Source organism: Molossus molossus, unplaced genomic scaffold (genome assembly GCF_014108415.1).
Source record: "Molossus molossus isolate mMolMol1 unplaced genomic scaffold, mMolMol1.p scaffold_m16_p_7, whole genome shotgun sequence".
Lineage (NCBI taxonomy): Eukaryota > Metazoa > Chordata > Mammalia > Chiroptera > Molossidae > Molossus > Molossus molossus.
This window is the reverse complement of record NW_023425401.1, coordinates 56,528,220-56,535,311: the sequence shown is the minus strand read 5'-3', so window position 1 is coordinate 56,535,311 and position 7,092 is coordinate 56,528,220.

The window sequence follows — 7,092 nt, the reverse complement described above, 5'->3', positions numbered from 1 at the left end:
ATTTTATGATATGTAAATTATACTTGAATAAAACTGTTCACAAAATTGAACTTACATTCATAATACTTATACTTCTTTAAAAACCTGCTCATGTAATTATCAACCCAAAAGAAATGCGCAAATTAAATATGTAAAACCACCAAACTAATAAAATTCAAATTAACATTTCCAGAACATAACTGAGAAATTTAAAGATACCACCTAATAAAATAATATTTTCTAAAATATTATTCACTTATACTAATCAACTTTATGCAAGTTGATATGCATAGAAACATGATAAACTCAAATAAGTTCTCTCGCACTATGAATTTGGCCATTGTTGATATGGTACAGGCTTTTTAGAGACTGCAATGTGTACTCTACAATGTGCTCTGTGGCAATTCAGTTCTCACTATGTTTTTCCCTTAAAAATTTTTTTAAACTACTGTATAACTTTCCTTTGCACAGTTGGACCATAATGTACTTTGGCTCTCCTTGGTGCCTAGATGTCATTCACTAGGATGTAAGCTCCACAGGACCAGAAGCCTCTTTTGAACCACTGCTATGACCCAAAGCATAGAACACTACATGATATATTGTAGATGTCAAAAGAATGAATGAATAAATTTACATGTAAAGACTACTTTTATTATTTGCTATTACCACATAATATTACTTTGATGCACTCTATCATTTTCAAATGATAGTATTATAGTCACTAAATAAGACAACTTCTTATTCAATGAAATTAATTTCAATTTTAAAATATCACTGACAAAAAGAAGAGGTTTGTATAACAGTAGTTATAGGATGAGCGTCATCATCTTGACATTATGATGTGTAGTGGAGTTGGACATGCTTACCAACACATTTAAAACTACAATTTGGCGAAGCACTCAGCATCGATGCAAATACAGATCCTGCCTCTGTTCTAAAACTCTTTATCAGTACTGTTTTCCAGGCTCTTTCTCCACCAGACAGTAAGTATATCAGATAATTTGAAATATGGTTATATTAATTTTTAAATTAGCACCTAATTAAAAACTAAAATTAAAAGTTCTCCTAGAGAACTCACAAATGTCGAAGAATATGTCATGTGGATTTCAGTTTAAGAAGCACTGGCCTAAGTCATCATGCATCTTACCTGGTAGTGTTTCCCAGTTTCATGAGTATTTATATTTCATTAGTATCCACACTAAAAACATGAAATAGTGCTTTAACTAATTATTCAGTTGGAAAGGGTATTTTGCTTATTAATTTTATTATTATTATTTATTTATTTAGAGAGGGAGAAAGAGAGAAACATCTATGTGAGAGAGACATATTCATCAGTTACCTCCATACAAGCCCTGACCAAGGATGGAAGCCCTGACCAAGGTATGTGCCCCCAGTGGAAAGGGAACACATGACTTTCTGATGCACAGGACAATGCTCCAACCAACTAAACCATATTGACCAAAGCTGCTTATTAAATTTTTAATTGAAAATACCTGCTTTTAAATATATTTTAGGCCCAATTAATTCCTACTGTATTTTTAAATTTTATTTTTATTATTGAAAGTATTGCAGATGTCCCCTCTTTTCTCTCCCATTGACCTGCTCCCACCCTCACCCCAAGGCTTTTGCCACAATATAGTCTGTGTTCATGGGTTATGCATATAGGCATATGTTCTTTGCTTAATCTCTTCCTGCCCCTGCATCCCTCTTCCCTCTGAAATTCATTGTTTGTTCCATGTTTCCATACCTTTGGATGTATTTTGTTCATGAGTTTATTTTGTTTATTAGATTCCATATACAAATGAAATCATGTAATACTTGTCTTTTTCTGACTGTCTTATTTCACTTAGTGTAATACTCTCCAGGTCCCTCCATGCTGCTGTATTTTATGGTGGAGAATTCTGAAATCTCAGCTAAGTATTTCTTCAAATGCTAAGGCAGATGCCTGGCTGCACTCTGGGGAAGGAGGGAGGGAAATGAAGACTGCTCAGCAGCAACCTTCTGACCACTCCCAGGCAGAGGGAACGGCAACCCTTCGGGAAAGAAGACTAGTTGCACTCTTTATTTCCCCACAGAATGACAGCTCTGACACCTTGGCTTTTGGGGGTCTTAAACTGGTAGAATTAATTTATTCATTGATATAAACAAATACTAACTAGTGCCTTCTAAGTTGTACACTGCTAGTTGCTGGGGTTACAGATGCAAATAAGATGCAGCTCTTGTCTGAGGGAGCTCACACAATCAAGTGAGAGAGAGACAAACTGAATATTCCAATGCTCTGTGGTCTTCTAACATCAGACAGAGATGCCCTCTGGAAGCACAGAGGAGAACCATCTAACTAACCTAGATTCAAGAAAGCTCCCTGAGTGAGTGATGAATTAATGAGGGAATGGAGAAAAGTAAGAACAAGCAGAGGGAATATTATAAGAAGAGAGAGCAATAGGAATAAGGACACTGAGGTAGGAGAACTTGGAACTGAAGAGAAGTGTGTCTATTTTCTTATTCATTCTTCTGTTTGTTCATCTAAAACAGCAATCCAACAAATATTCATTAATTATCTCTTAAACTCTAGACTTCTGTTCACAATGGCGGCGTAGGTAAACACAGTACTTGCCTCCTCCCACAACCACATCACAATTACAACTAAACTACATACCAACCACCATTCAAAACTGCCTGAAATCAAGATGAATAAAAGTCCTACAACAAAATTAAAGAAGCCACATCGAGACTGGTAGGAGGAGTGGAGGTGAGGAGGGGTTGGTCCCACATACACGTGTGGCAGATAAAAATCAAGGATACCTCAGCTGTGAAGGTCCTCCCTGAGGAGCAAGGGGTCCCTATCCCATACCAGGTGCCCAGCTCAGGGTTCCAGTGCCAGGCAGAGAAGTCCCTATAACTTCTGGCTGTAAAAACCAGCAGGAACTGAGGCTGAAGGAGGATGAGGCTGCTGGAGCTCCAGGCAGTTCCTCTTTAAGGGCCCTTGGACAGACTTACTCCCACTTGCTCCCTGTGAGCTCCAGCGTGGAGGAGGCAGCTCGAAAGGCACTGGAGACATATGGGAAAGAGTTGAGTTGTTTGGCATTGGGGCAAGGGCTGGAGAGGCAGCTTTCTCCTGGACAGACATGCTGGCAGTGGCTGTTGTTCCTTTGATGAGCCCTTCCCCAATGAGACAAATGGGAGCCATATCTGGGACTCCAGCAGCCTGGCTCACACTGTTTACCCTGCCCTGGTGATTCCCTGAGGCCCTGCCCCACCCAACTTTCAGGCCAACCCAAGCTGTTCCCAGTGCCTTTACTATAGGAATGGCCTGTCTCGGCTCCTGTTTCAGATTTTCCTAAATGCTCTAAAAAAAGCAGCATCTGGCCTCAGTGAGCCCTATACCACTCACTAAGTGGACCCAGGCCTGGCACTAGGAGCAGCCAGCTTTAATTCACAACTTGGCCTTGCCTGGGCATCTCCAAGCCCAGCACAAGAAACAGCCATCTGCAGACTGCTTTTTAGCTTGTGCCTGGTGACCACAGTAGAACACAGGCAGTGACTGACCTTGCCCCAGAGCCAGGACACCAAGTGGACAGTGTCAGACCATGGCAAAGCACCACTACCCAACCACCTCTACAAGTGACATACTCAAAGAGTGGACTCAGTGAGTACCAGAGCCCTGCTGAAGTAAGTCTTGCTCTGTGTAGTGGGTCCCTGCACAGTTAATTATCCAAGGTAGTCAGAGATTGCTGGATAGTGGGCACCACCAGTCCCTGCAGCTGATCAGCCTGAGTAAATCCCTCCCATTGACATGCCAATAGCAATCAAGACTCAATTACAACAGAAGGTTGGACAGTCCATGAAGGGATGCACCTCAAGGATCCAGCTGGGTGACCAGGGAGGCTGTGCCACTGTATCCTAGAGGACATCCACTACAATAGGCCACCCTAGGAAGCCGAAGACACATAACAACTCTACCTAATATATAGAAACAAATACAAGGAGGGAGCCAATATGAGGAGAAAAAGAAACACATCCCAAATGAAAAAAAAGAACAAAACTCCAGGAAAATAACTAAATGAAATGGAGATAAGCAATCTAATAGATGCAAAGTTCAAAACAGTGCTTATAAGGATGCTAAATAAACTTAATGATGGCCTCAAGAGCATAAAAAAGAACCAGTCAGAAATGAAGGATGCACAGTTAGAAATTAAGGATGTGCTAACTAAAATAATGAATAATTTACAGAGATTCAGTAGTTGAGTAGGTAAAGCCAAGAAGCAAATCATCAATTTGGAATATAAGGAAGCAAAAACACCAAATCAGAACAGCAAAAAGAAAAAAAGAATGCAAAAAAATGAGGATAGTGTAAAGAGCCTCTGGGACAACTTCAAGCTTACCAACTTCACATCATGGGGTGCCAGAAGGAGAAGAAAGAGAGCTAGAAATTGAAAACCTATTTTAAACAATAATGACAGGAAACTTCCCTAACTTGATGAAGGAAATAGACATACAAGTCCAGGAAGCACAGAGAGTCCCTAACAAGATGAATCCAAAGAGGCCCACACCAAGACACATCATCATCAAAATGCAAAAGGTTCAAGACAAAGAGAGAATCTTAAAAGCAGCAAGAGAAAAGTAGTTAGTTAACTACACGGGCCCTCTCATAAGACTGACAGCTGATTACTCAAAGGAAACTTTGCAGACCAGAAGAGAGTGGCAAGAAATATTCAGAGTAATGAAAAGCAAGAATCTACAACCAAGATTATTCTATCCTGCAAAGCTATCATTTAGAATCAATGGACATATAAAGAGTTTCCCAGACAATAAAAATCTAAAGGAGTTCATCACTAACAAACCAGTATTATATAAAATGTGGAAGGGTCTTCCTGAAGAAAAAGAAGATAAAAAATATGAACAATAAAATGGCAATACATATCTATCAACAACTGAATCTAAAAGCAGAACAGAAGCATTCTCATAGACACAGAGAACACCTTGTTGGTTGCCAGATGGGAGGGGATTTTGGGGAATGGGTGAAAAAGGTGAAGGGATTAAGAAGTAAAAATTGGTTGTTAGACTGACAAATCTCAAAGGGGGGGTGAGAAAAAATAAAGCAAAGAACTTATATGCATAACCAATGGACACAGACAATAGTGGGGAGGAGGGCTCAATAGGGGGAAAAAGGAGGAGCATCTGTAATATATTCAACAATAAAGATACGTTTTTTAAAAAATAAATATTGAACATAAAAACAATTATTTCTTAAATTCTAGATGCTGGGCTAAGTGGTGTGGATTCAAATGTTAAGATTTACTCCTTTTACTCTAGAGCAGTGGTTCTCAACCTTCCTAATGTTGCGACCCTTTAATACAATTTGCATATTGTGGTGACCCCCAACCATAAAATTATTTTTGTTGTTACTTTATAATTGTAAATTTGCTACTTTTATGAATCGTAATGTAAATATATGATATGCAGGATGTATTTTCATTGTTACAAATTGAACAAATTAAAGCATAGTGATTAATCACAAAAACAATATGTAATTATATATTGTGAAATATTTATTTCTAATTACAAATAAATAAAATTTTGTCTTGAAAAATGGTGTAGCATGGGTAACAGTCTTAATATAACAACAGTAAACTACATCGCTACATTTTGCTACAGTATGCGTAAAAAGCCAACGTGAAGGTTGAGATTGCTTCTTTCTCACCAGATCAGAAATTCTCAGGGCAATCTTTGCAAGAGCACAATGAAGATCATCTTCCACAACAAGTCTACTTCTGTATTTAGATTTGATAACCAATAAGCTAGAAAACCCGGTTTCACAAAGATATGTTGTTGGAAATGGAAGAAGAAGGCGCAACACAGTCTCAGACAGAACAGGATATTACTCCAAACACTTGATTCAGAATTTTGTAACTGGCATTGTAGAGAAATCAGTTCTCGCTGCATCGTTGTTAATAAGTCAATGAACTCCTCTTGCGCCGTCTCAGGAACATCTTCAACTTTGACGGTGAATGGGCTTCTTGCAAGTGTAAATGGGGTGTCAGGTAGATTCAGTAAGTACAATGAAATTTTGTCTGCAAGCATGTGCAAGTATTCTTTCACAGAAATTATCATCGTAATCCTTTTGTCTGGTTCAATGTCATGTTCCTCAAAGAAAGTAGATAAGGTAGGCAACATCTAAATTTTATTTTCATCCAATTTTTTTTTGCCAAAGCTGAAGTTTCATTTGGAATGATCGGATCTTTGCAAACAATTGAGGCATGTTGCATTGGGTCCTCGCAGTGATAAATTTAACTCATTCAAGATGGCAAAGATGTCAACCAAGTAAGCTATTTTCTGCAGTTCATTTTTATCACTGAAAAGTGCTTTGAACTGCGGTCTTGCTTTCTGATTAAAAAACGTTTTGAGTTCATCACAAAGCTCAAAAACACATTTTATAACTTTTCCTGACAACAACCATCTCACTTTAGTGTGAAATAGCAGAGCATTGTTTGGCACATCCAACTCGTTGCACAGTTGCGAAAACAGTTGACTGTTTATAGTGCTCACCTTTACAAAATTGACAGAACTTATGACGCTTTTCATTACTTCATGTAACTCTTGTGGCAGTGTCTTCATTGCTAATATTTGCCAATTAATCATACAGTGAGTTCTGGCAACTTTTGGTGAGTCATTCAGTACCAAATGTGAAATCCAGATTGACATCCTAGCACAGCTGGAGCACCATCTGTGTAAACACCACAAATCTTTTCCCAAGAGATCTTATGCTCTTTCAGAAATGAACCAACTATGTCAAATACATCAAGTGCAGTAGTTGTCGTTTCAAGAAGTTTGCAAAAAACAAACTCATCTTTAAAGTCACCATCATTAATATACCTCATGTAAACCAATAACTGTGAACAGTTTGCAATGTCTGTAGATTCATCAAGCTGGATGCTAAATATTGGAAGTGGAGCAGATTTAATTTCCTGGATTACCTGATCAAGAATATCAGCAGACATGTCATCTATTCTTCTGCAGACATGTTGTTAGATAAGGAGTTGAACTCAATTTCGTAACAAATTCATCTCTGAATCATAAGTCGAACAATGTCTTTGGCCGCTGGCAACAGTAAAT